Here is a 12,485-nt window from a genome sequence, read left to right on the forward strand (position 1 = left end):
AATGTACCACATTTTCTTTATACATTCTTCAGTTGAGGGGCATTCAGGTTGTTTCCAGGTTCTGGCTATGACAAATAATGCTGTTATGAACATGGTTGAGCACATGTCCTTGTGGTATGTTGAGCATCCTTTGGGTAGATACCCAAAAGTGGTATTGCTGAGGCTTGAAGTACTCCATGTTTTAACTAATCTGGCTTGTTGGAGAACTCTGAAGACCCTCCTGTCTCCTCCTCCCCGTCTGTTGGGATTATAGGCACCTGTGGTCACACCTAACTCTTAGATGAGTAGGGAGGTCAGCAAGCATTCTAACCCAGAAAACTCTCCCCAGCCCTAATTTTCATCTTACTTTACTTTGGTGTGTTTGGAGTCTGACTCAGCAAGCAGATGCTAAGGGCAGGTCACATGCAGAAGCCTTTGCTGCCTGGTGAGGTGCAAGATGCTGACAGGGCTGTGCGCTCTGCCCTCTGGAAGCCTGAAGTTTAGTGAGAGAAGGAGGCAACTGCACCATGGTTTCTTAAAAATGCCAAAGCCAACAAGAGGCATCGTCACCACTTGTCAAAAGGTGACTTTCCGTCTAGCCCATGGTTTCTTAAAAATGCCAAAGCCAACAAGAGACATCGTCACCACTTGTCAAAAGGTGACTTTCCGTCTAGCCCAAAGGGTCGAATCTCAGTCATCTTACTAAGGACTACACTCTTTGGGTAAGAGTTGACTCCATGGTGAGACTTGCTTTATATCCCCTAGTCCTTGGGTCTTTTCTCCTTTCCCTAGCCGTCAAGGCGGGAAGTTGTTAAACACGACCCTCAAATAGTGACCAACAGCCCTATCAGAGAGCCTACTCCACGCTCATGTCTTTCTTGAAAAGTCTTCCTGGAGTTTGAGGGTCTGGCTGCCTATCTGCAGCAGACTTTCTTTTGGACCACCAACCAACTGCCAAATCATGATACAGAGCCTTATTATTATTTAGGAATGTCTGGCCTTATTTTATGGCTTGTCCCACTAGCTCTGAGAACTTAATTTAACCTGTTTCTATTCATCTACATTTTGTCTCAGGGCTTTTTTCCCTTTCTTTCATTCTCTATGTCTTACTCTGGGTCTGGCTGGCAGCTGCCTGGCTGGCTGGCCCCAGGTGCCTCCCTCTATTTTTATATACCTTATTCTCTCTTCTCTCTCAGGCCTAGATTCCTCCTCTTAGTCTCTCTGCCCACCAACCCCACCTATCCCTCTACTAGCTATTGGCCATTCAGCTTTTTATTAGACCAACCAGGTGCCTTAGGCAGGTAAAACACCACATCTTTAAACATAGTTAAACAAATGTAAGACATCATTACATAGTTGAAAAATACAGCATAAATAAATGTAACACATCACTACATAGTTAAACAAATACAGTATAAACAAACGTAACACATCATTACATAGCTAAATAAATACAATATAAACAAATGTAACACATCTTTGACAAAAGCAATATTCCACAACACCTCTCTACACAAGCATTGTATCCCCACCAACAATGCAGGCAACATTGCACAAATCCTTTTAGAAGGGTCTGGCTGTGCCCGCCCCAGGAGGGAATCAACAGAAGCCTCAGAGGGCATGAGGCTGTTCTTCCCACCATGCATAGTAGCACCCAGATTCACTGACACCTGCAGGGCAGGAACTCTAGGTCACATCTGGGTGCTGGCATTTAGCTTTGATGCCTGGGATGGGACCCAAAGTTCCAACATTCTCTGATGGTCTGTGCACCAAGGGTGGCCTGGTCAGTCGTGAGCACTGGACATCCCTATCCCTGGTGGCCCTTTTGCTTCAAAGAGGCTTAAGGTCACTCCATCTTAGGTTGGGCCAGGACCTTTCCCCTGCTTTTCTATCCTTACCTCCAAATCCCAGGACCTACATCCTCCTCACCATCAGTTCCTAGGTGAGGACCAGTTGGGTGTCTCTAGACTGCTGGGAAAGTATTTGTCTGCAGAAGACTGGCGCTTGGACATAGTCACTAGATCCTCCACCTTCCAGGAGGATGTGAAACTCCCTAGGAGCCAGCTGAGACTTCCTGTCCTCTGTTCTTTGCATGTATGGGTGTGTCCCTAGGTTGTCTGATTGATTCTCTAGTAGGGTTTTTCTAGAACTAGGTAAGAACCACCTACCCATAGTCAGGCTGATGGAGTCAAAAGATCCACGTGACAGCACGGGACCTGTGTTCAAGTAAGCACAAAAGGTTCCAGAGTAGAAGAAAGGGGATGCTTCCTTGTTGGAGTCTTCCTGACAACAGGCGTCCTGGTCCTGGACCCTCCAGCCAGCACCTGTGGTCTCAGCCCCAGCTTCAGGCCCAGAATTCAGACATCCACCCCGGGTGCTACTGACCTCTTCATCAGGAACAGGTACCAGGGATCCAGGTAAACCATGGTGCATGGTGGGTGATGCCATTTAGACCTCAGTTGGGAGCTGCGAGCTCCCACTTTCCAGGTTTCCAAAGCAGGGAAGTTCAGAAAACAGCGGTGCTGAGAGGAGCATAGGGCGGTGACGAGCAAAGCCCCGCCCCGCCACTCGGAGGGTTGCCCTGCCCCTGGGTCCCCGCGTGTCCCCCGCCCTTCCAGTGGCGCGCGTTTACCTGCCAGCAGACGGAGTGAGGCGGGGCGGGAGCGGGGTGCGTGCCTGTCCCCAGAGCAGCCGCTGTCAGTCACCACCGCTGAGCGCCAGCGAGGACGAGCCTCTGGCCCAGGCGGCCCGCGTCTCGCGACCCCGAAACGCAAGACCGCGGCCCAGCGACCCCGAACGCAGCGGCGGGTTCCTCCTGCCGGGCTCCCTGGCGCCCCTTGGCCTCCGAGCCGCAGCCAACACTGGTGAGTGATGATTATCAGGGACGAGCCGGGCGGCCCTGGAGCCTTTGTCTCGGCGCCCCTCAGAGCGGGAGACCCCAGCACCAAGCCTGACTCCCAGAGAGGCGACGGAGAGGGCGCTCGGTACCGGCACCAGAGCTCTGGTCCCTCTCCCAGGCCAGGAGCGCCCGGGGCACACCTGACCAGAGAAGCAGGTGGCCCCGCAGGTGGCAGCTAGGCGACTTCTCGGACCGATACCACGGCGGCAGCCCCTATCTTTCTTGGGAAGTGGTAGACGCGGGTGTAGACTCAGGTCCACAGCGGTGGGGACTGGAGACCTGAGGGTTATCCCCGGGTAGTCTCCAGCCAAGCCTGGAGACCCCGGGGTCGCTGAAACTCGTGCGGCCTAGAAATGGTGGGGGAGGAGTTTAGGGGTGGGAGGTGACCTCGGTCTAGAGAGACCGCCCCCAGCGTGAGAGAGGGGTCTTGAGCGGCTCCGATGGCACAGCAGGGGTTCGTCTAAGCCTGCAGCGCCTGCTAATCACACACCTGCTGCCCCTCCAAGATCCCTGCCCTGCCCCTCCCCACAAGCAGAAGCAGTTTCTCTTTGAGCAGAGGGCGGCGACAGGCACTTGCCCAAGCTTCCGCCTTCTCAGGGCCTCTTTCTGGCTCCTAGGCCCTTTCGGTGCCGCACACAGGCCCCCACCCACCCTGCCCACCTGCGGCCACCTGCTGGCCTCTGTCCAGCTGGCTCGGTCTTCCCGCCATAACTTGAACTCTTGGTCATGCTGAAGCGCTGGGTCCCAGTTGCCCCTGGGGGGGGGGGGTCAGTCCTCGTGTTCTGCTTCGGTTTGTTATAAACTCTGGTTTTTAGGGCAAGGGCGTAAGCCGCTTGGGATTTCGAGGTGCTCCTTTAGTTCCCTGATTTGGGAGGTGGAGCAAGGCTTGAAAAGGGTCTTGCGGTTCCCTGAGGAATCAGTTCGGACTCTTTGCTGGCTGCCAACAGGATAGCTGCTGATCCACCCAGCACCACACAAGCGTGGATCTGTGCAGGTGGGGGGAGTCTTGGAGCTGGGGGTGAGAGTCTGTAGGGGTAGGAGACATCAAACATCAGGCAGGCATCGCCTCTGCCTGCACTGGACACAGGAGGCACAACTAGAATGACTTTTTTAGAGGAAGGAAACCTTAGGGAGGTCTTGTTAAGACTCGTGGCTTTGGAGGGCATGTCTAGGTAAGCTTAGAAGATCACCCCCTCACTACCGATGACTCTCCCAAATACAGCTTACTCCGCCGGCTCCTCTGGGATTGGTATGGGCACCTGCTCTAGAGGATGGCATCCTGAGAAGAGACGATCCCAGGCCAGAGTGAGGGATAACCACCGCTCAGGTGCACAGCAGCCCAGCTTATGTAAACATCCTCAGATTCTCGGTGGGATATACAGACACCTGAAAGAGAAAATACAGTTTAAAATAATCACGAATATGAGAGGCAGCGCCTAAGGATGTAATTATTCTGAAATGCCTGCTTTTAATCAACTTTTTTAATCAACTTGAGATAAAAAAAACTAGTGTGTTCAAAGCCGCTTTTAATGTCTGTCTAGATATGGAGTGTTGGTTCTTGGTGGAAATGGTGTGTGGTTAAAAAAAGATGTGCGAACACAGAAAAAGAACATAGCCCCATCTTTCAAGGATGTTCAGATTTAGCTTGGATTTTGGAGTGCCAAAGCTTTTTCTGTTTGATTCTAGGTTTCCTCTTCAGGGTCTTAATTTTTGTTTCTAATTTTTAGATTCTATTTACTTATTTATCTATGTGTATATGTGCATGAACACAGGTAGGGATCAGAGGAAAAGTTGCAAGGGGGTCAGCTCCCGCCTTCCACCATGTAGGTTCCAGGGGCCACACTCAGGTCATTAGCCCTGGTGACCACCACAAGGGTTTTCACCCACCAAGTCACCTCACCAGCCCCCCCCCACGTTCTCTCAAATGTCAGCGGCTGCCTGTGCCTCCCCAATAGCAGGTAGCATTGATTGACCACCCACCAAACACCAGGCTCCCTGCCGGAAACTGATAACCACTGCACCTCAGTCGTCACTGCCCGGGGAGAGATTCATTTCCCATCATTACCCTGTCAGTTGCCTCTCAGGGCACAGAGAGGGGAAGCGAGGTGCCTCTGCGAAGTTACCACCTGGCCCCATTTGGTCCCTTGTGACCACTTAAAAGTGCTCCTCCTTTCTTCTTAAATGTCCACCATTAGAGGCTGGAGAGATGGTTCCATGGTTAAAGATGCTCTACGGCCCTTGTAGGGCTCTAGTTCAGTTCCCAGCACCCACAGCTGTTGGCTCCCAACTGCCTGTAACTTCAGCTCCTGGGAATCTGACACCATCTTCTAGCCTCTGAGGGCACCAGCACTTACAGCATACACATACCACACATAAATTTTAAGTCTACCACTGGTGAGTGACCGTGCCTATGAAAACATCCACTTTCCAGCCCCCAGGTGACCTGACTATAGAAACACCCATCTTAGTTGATGTCCCTGCCCTAGCCTCCTTTGCTGTCCACAGGAAGGCTTTAACTCTCTGTTAAACTCTCTGCTGGGTAGACTTCGGCCAAGAAACAAAGTCAGCAGGAGATGCTTGTTAGCAATCTGATTTGACCAGTTTGGAGGAAGCTGCTCCAGCAGAGGTGGGAGCCTGATCCACTTAGAACAGGTTGGGGAGGAGGTAGCTGGACTCTTGGAGGCACTCCGGGCTGCTGAGCATGGGGGCCATCTTCTGTCATGGCTTCTGCTGACTCCTGATAACCAGTAGCATATTCTGAAGCTAGCACGAGTCTCCATTCAGGAAGTTTAAAGATGGGGCCCCATGATTCTGAAAGTTCTTTAGAGGGAGAGAGACAGAGACAGACAGACAGAAACTGGGTGGCTGAGATGTAGCTCAGTTGGCAGAGCACTTGCTTAGCACGCACAAGGCCCTGGGTTCAACATCCAGAACTCCAGCATCTTGTGAAATCTGGCAGCGTGGTACCTGCCTGCCATACCCCCTGCCCCCAATTGGAAGATGACAATGGCAGAAAGATGAAAAATTCAAGGTCAGCCTCTGCCACAGAGAGAGTTTCAGGCCAGCAGAACTTGAGACATGAAACCCCATCTCAAAACAAAACAAACAAAAAAGGATGTGAGAAGAATGGAGTCAGCTCAGTCTCTGGGACATATGGAGTTAAAATGCGTGACTGAACACTCTCTAAGTTCTAAGAGGTAAACCCGAAATGGATCAATAAGATAGGAAAAGAATTTCAACGCGCAGTTAATCAGTGGAAAAAAAAATAAAGCGATGATAAGATACGGTTTCACATTCCTTATACTAGTGAGAATTCTCAAACCCTGACTCTGCCAAGTACAAAGAGGTAGAGAAAGGAGAACTCACATTTTTGAGTGAGGGTGTTAGCAAGAAATAAACACTTTACCTGAAGAATATACACAATCGATCCCTAACCTTATCCCCAAGCCCAACCCTAACCCAACCTTCGAGGGAACTTCTGGGATGATGAATATGACCACGTATGTTCCTTGAAACAATCTGCTAAAATTTTCTGTTTGGGGATAATAGTAGCCTTGTTGCAATTACCAGATATTATGTAGAGAGTCAGGAGTGGGATACGTAGCTGTGATTACAGCACTCAGGACGATGGTGAGTGTGTGCCACCCTGACTATATATACGGTGAGATTTCCTGAAAGGTGGGAGGAGAAGAGAGGAAGGAAGGGAGGTGGGATGGAGGGAGGGAGGAAGACCGAAAAAGAAGGAAGGAGGGAAGGGAGGGAGGGAGGAGAAAGGAAGGAGGGGGAGAAGAGAAGGGAGAGGAAGAAAAATAATAGCACAGAGCTCACGTGCACATGTGCCCTTCACTTAGTCTCCCCAATAACATCCTTCAGACTACAGCACAGCATTGTAACCAGGAATTTAGCCATGATACCAACCATTAACCTTGCTCAGATTGCACACTTCACCGCTTTCCACGCCGACATCCCTATGCCTGTCTCTGTGTTTATGCATCTGGCTGTATCTGTACGTTTGAGTGTGTCTCTGTGTGTCTAATATCTGTGTGTGTGTGTGTGTATGTAGATGTATGTGATGTCACCCTGTAGAGTCACCTGACTGCCAACACAATCAAGGATGAGCCCCACTTCTGTCTCAGCATGCCTCATGCTACCCTTCACAGCTGTAGTCAGCTTCCTTCATCCTCCTCCCCGCCACCAGCATCCTGTCCCTGGGTCTCTCTGGTGCTGTCATCTCTGTACAAATGCATCCGACTCGGCCCCTCCTGTGCTGTGCATTTTTCCTCAGTTCACACGGGTAGTTGAGCGCATAGGCTACGGTTTATTCTGTGCTGTTGCTGTGCCCTTATGTGGGGTGGAAGCTCCACTGTTTGTTCTCCAAGCGTCCTGGAAAAGGTGCTTGGGCCCTTTCTGAATGGAGTTACTGCACACAAAGCTGCGATGAACGTCCACCATCACTTGTGTGGACCTAGTTTTCAGTCTCTGGGATAAACACCTAAAAGTGCAGTTGCTGCAGGTCGTGGCGAACACACATTCAATTTTATAAGGAATTGACATCTCATTTCCAGGGAGCTGCGACACTCTGCATTCCACCCAGCACTGCCTGAGAGACCCCAATGGCACACGCTTTCAGGATTGTCTCTAGTTTTGGTTTTGGTTTGCTGTTCTGACGTAGAGTGGGGGACAGATCATGCTGGGTTTGATGGTGTGAAAGATTGAGTGTACGCATTTGCCATCTGCAAGTCCTCCCCAGCAAAAAGGCTACCTGTTTCTTTCTTTCACTTTTGAATTGGGTCAGTAGTTTTTATTAAAACTTACTTTTGCTCATTCTTCTGGTCTCTAGAGCTCCTTCCCAACAGTTTAGCCGATATTTTCATCTGCTCTGTGAGAATGTTCCGAGAAAAAGTTGGATTTAATTAATTATTTTGATGCATCTCAAGGTGTTCATTTCCCTTTAATAGTTTGTGGATTTGGGTTTTTGCTTGTTTGTTTTGGGTTTATCTATCTATCTATCTATCTATCTATTTGGTTGGTTGGTTTTTGAGTTTTTTGGGGGGCGGCTTTTTTGTTGTTGTTTGGGGGTGGTTTGGTTTTTGTTTGGTTTGGTGTAAAGTCTTAAGAATTCTTCATCCGTCAGAATTAGAATACAGAGACAGGTGGATCTCTGTGAGTTCAAGGCCAGCCTGGTCTACAGAGTGAATTCCAGGCCAGGAGAACTACATAGTGAGACCCATCTCAAAAAACAAACAAAAAATAAAAAGGAAGAAAACCCAAGAATTCTTCACCTAAAGTCCTGAAAACTCCTTCTGCTGTTTTGTTTTTCGTTTTTGTTTCCCCTTTTCCACACTTCAGCCTGTGATCCATTCTCAGTAACTTTTGTATAAAATATGAAGTCTAGACTGGGGCTTTTTGTTAAAATACTTTTGGGGTTTGATAAAAGACTTTAGGAAACGCAGTTCATCGAATTGCTTTTGCCGCTGTCAAAAGTCATTTCCACATGTTTTGTTTTTTGTGTTTGTTTGTTTGTTTGTTGTTGTTTTGATGGACTCTGCTCCACAGAGGAGTGTGGCTGCGCCTCCATCAGGACCAGGATGTCTCCATCACTGACTCAATACATGAGTTTGAGTCCGGCAGAGACAGTTCTTTCACTTCCTCCTCCCTGTCTTCTTTCTTCTCCTTTTTTCCTCCTCTTTCTCCTTCTCTTCTTGCCCCACCACCTCCTTTTCCTTCTTTATAAAAAACCATGTTGATGGAGAGAGGACTGAAACACTGGCTCAGCAATTAACAGTATTTCTTCCTTGTCTTGCAGAGGGCCCAGGTTCACTTCCCAGTGCCCACAGGGATGCTTCTGACCTTCGTGGGCAACACACACACACACACACACACACACACACACACACAGTGCACATGCAATCATACAGGCAAAACACTCATACATAAAATAATTTTTTTTTAAAAAAAAAGTAAACTCATGTTGGATATTCCAGATTCTCAGGCTCTCCAAATAAATTTTAGAGTGTCTTCTTCACACACACGAAGCCCTGGTGGCATTGGACGAGCACACATCTGCACCGGTGGACAAGAGTGAATAGTTTCACTGTGTTGAGGGTTCCCACAGAAGATCATAGGTGGCCCCTGGTTTCACAGGCCATTTGCTTCTTCCATCAGATTTTTTTCTTCCACCAGTTTTTTCCTTCAGGACATTTAAATATTTATTTTTCCTCGTGTCAGTTTTAAGTGTGAACACGTTTTGAACTTCAGTGTCTATTTGATATCTAGAACCGTGAGTGATTTTCACGTGTTACGCGTGTGTCCTGCCACTTGGCTGAATGTTCTTGTTAAGTAAAAGATGCTTTTAGGTTCACTTTCTGTGGTTTCATAGGTTTGTTGGGATATTCTATTCTACTAGATCATGATAACATCTACACCTGTGGTATTTTGTTCTTTCTTTCCTCTCTAAGTCATTAACCAGGCATGGTAGCAATGGTCCTAATGCCAGCACTCGGGAGGCAGAGGAAATGCACAGTGAAGACCCACACATCTAGCTCTGCTCAGCTCGTCTGAATGCATTTGCACATACACACAAACACACAATCGTCCTCAGGACGCCCTGTGCATATCCCTATTAAGCTGAATTTTTGTAATAAGAACTTGTGGAGTTGTTGATAAAGTTTTATGTCAACAGCATATTTACATTTTGGCCATTTATGTCTAATTCTCTATCCATTCTTAGTCTGATCTCATCCTATAGTGGATGGCCAGGAAAAGCCTACCCTGTGCAGAAACCAGGCGTCTAAATATGCTTTCTGCCTCTAGAAGCCAGATGAAGCCTTAAGACATGGTTTGTTATAATGTTGCCTTAAAAGACCAGACAAATTAAATCAATAATTAAGGAAGCCAATAACATAGGGAAAGAAATAAAAAATGATTCTCACGTATTTTAGGAGTTAGACTTCCTTTTTGTTGTTATCTTGGGTTTTTGTGGTGGTGATAGTGGTCGTGTGTGTGTGTGTATGTGTATCATGGCTGACTCTCATGTAGCCTAGGCTGGCCTCAAACACATTATGGAGACAAGGATGACCTTGACCTCCTGATTCTCCTAACTCCAACTCTCAAACGCTGGTATTACAAGCTTGTGCTACCACTAGGCTTCTCTTGTGTGTACATTTACATGTGTGTGTATGCATGTGTGTGCACACATGTGTGTATATGTTGTGGTAGGTAGGGACAGCAGGTAGGGGTGTGCATGGGTGTGGGAGGGGAAAAGTTGGGGATGTGCATATATGTATGCATTGGGGAGGTGAGCAGCGTGCATGAGTGTGGTGGGGAAGGTATGGGGTATGTGCATATATGCATGCATTGGGCAGTGAGTGGGGTGTATGTTTTCAGAAGCAGGCGATGTGTGTTGGATGGTTTTATTCCGATTCCTTCAGATGTCTGGTGACATAATAGCCTTGGAGTATCCTCAAGTGTGGTGTGAACCGTAGCCAAAGTTGTTGCCCTAGAAACAGCAAGATTACACACCCTATTCAGAGGCAGGCATGGTGCATATGCTGTACCATATGTCACTGTACATTGTTTGATAAGGGGAGATGATAGTCTTAATCATATTATCGTCTTCATGTGTCCAGACCTATTGCTGCGGAGAGAAAGACTCAAAGCAGATGCTATAAGCCAGCCCTTTTTGCTTACAGAGGGCATGCTGGGAATCGTTGTAGAAGGGGAGGTAGAACACAGGAGTGCAGAGATCAGTAAAGGGCCTGATAGCAAATAACTGGATTAGATAGAAAGATAGATGATAGGTAGATACAAGTAGACAGGCAGACAGACAGACAGATAGATGATTGATACATAGATGGAGAAGGATGGATAGAAAGTACAAGGATTCATAGGAAGGTAGGTAGAAAGAAAAGGAGAAAAGAAGGAAGAGGAAAAGAAAGAAGATAGAAAAGATTGATGACAGGGAGATGGATAAGATGGATAATACATACAAACAAACATACATACATACGTACATACATACATACACACACACACACATACATACATACATACATACATACATACTACATACCTTGGTACCTCACTGAGCCCCAGTCTCCAGGACTTCACTGGGTCCTCCCCACACAGGTAGAGTTTGCAAGACTTAACCTGCTCTTCTACATTCAGGGGTTTATATCTGATCTCTGTCTATTGAACTAAATTAAGTATTGGGTGTCTAGATGTGGGGGCAGGGACCCTGAAGCATGAAGATCTGTCCCCCAAACCCCAGCATCTGCCCAGCCTTCTCTGGGGAGTAGTCACTGCCTCTGGAGTCTTCCTCACACTGCTGCTGCGAGGCGTTCAGTGCGAGACACACCATTTCCTAACACAGAGCTCCTGTCCTCACGCGGGGTTGCCTCCAAATAAATCGAGCAAAGACTTAAAATCCCCAAAGCTGTAGCTCATGCAGCATACCCGGCCTCCAGAGCAGCAAGGTCTGGCCTCTGAGTCTCTGATGAGGTGGTGGAGAGTTCCTAGAACTCACTGACATTTTGCTGAGAGTGAAACACAGAACGGCCTTGCAGGTGTGAGTTCCCGCCCGTCTATAGTCAAACTGTACCCCAAACCATCAGGAGGGATAGCCGCCTGCCCAAGGCAGAACCAGGGACAGAATGGTGGGAGAAGGCGCCTTAGACCAGCAGTGTTGGTAGGCTTCTTGGAAGAGAGAGAAACGGCACCCCGCTGAGGCCTCTGCACTGTGGCAGCTGCAGGCTGCACCTTGCCCCACATCACAGTCTGTGCCCTTGTGAAAGTGATCACATGTCACTGGTCACAGCTGCACCAGATGCCCTGTGGACTGACCCAGTTTTGAGTGCTTCTGCTTTAGCAAAGCCTGCCTGGAGACTCAAGGTTGTGTGTTCCCTACACAAGAAGTGGAAATGGGATTCATTTGTAGACGCATCCTTCCCCCACAGCTGTGGGTGAATTAACATATGTTGCCTGAGACACCGGAACTGTGACTTTGCAGAGTCAGACAGGTTAAATTGCAAGTGAGCTCTTTTGGAAGGCACAGTTGCATCTGTGGGGATGCGGGATCTCTCCTTGCAGCCCTGTATGAAGGGTCTAAGCCTGATTCTGACAGTGACCACCAGTTAGCACATCTGAGATGTCAGCCTCCTGCTTCTTCCTGTCTTCCTCTTCTCCCTCCTCCTCCTCTGCCTCAGTGGGTTCTGGCATTTAAGGTTGTCAGCCCAATGTCTGGAGGGAAGGCAGGTTTGTCTGCCTTGAAGATACATGGAGCATATCTCCATACTGGTACCTCCGTGAAAAGTCTTGTTTCCTGAGGCGTCTCTCAGGGTATGTGCTGGGGTGCACCTGCTTAAAAAGGGGTCCCTGCAACAGATGGATTTCCAACCCTCAGCTCCTGCTCTTTCCCCTGTTGTGTAAGGTTGCCCCTGGAGTCCCTGGTCCTTGTGGCACTTGCCTCTGGTCCTCACAGTACCAAACTCCTGGTTCTCTAGTACCCAGACTCTGGTCTTCACACCCAACCCCTCTTACCTACACATTGTTTAGGTCTAATGCCATGCCACAACTCAAGGAATTGTCTAAGACCCGTGAAACATGTAGT

The 12,485-nt window shown here is 48.5% G+C and overlaps 1 protein-coding gene across 2 annotated transcripts in view; it reads left to right on the forward strand.

Moving 5' to 3' along the window:
- Positions 1 to 2,757: 2,757 nt before the first annotated feature.
- The window catches only part of Mbp (myelin basic protein), a 104,153-nt gene continuing 94,425 nt past the window's right edge, over positions 2,758 to 12,485 (forward strand). The window contains exon 1 of one of the 2 annotated variants that reach the window (XM_005356318.3): positions 2,758 to 2,843. The gene's annotated coding sequence lies outside the window, so the exon portion shown is untranslated. The remainder of the gene's footprint in view (positions 2,844 to 12,485) is intronic. The other variant, XM_005356321.3, reaches the window with a different exon arrangement.

This window comes from Microtus ochrogaster, chromosome 18, assembly GCF_000317375.1.
Source record: "Microtus ochrogaster isolate Prairie Vole_2 chromosome 18, MicOch1.0, whole genome shotgun sequence".
Lineage (NCBI taxonomy): Eukaryota > Metazoa > Chordata > Mammalia > Rodentia > Cricetidae > Microtus > Microtus ochrogaster.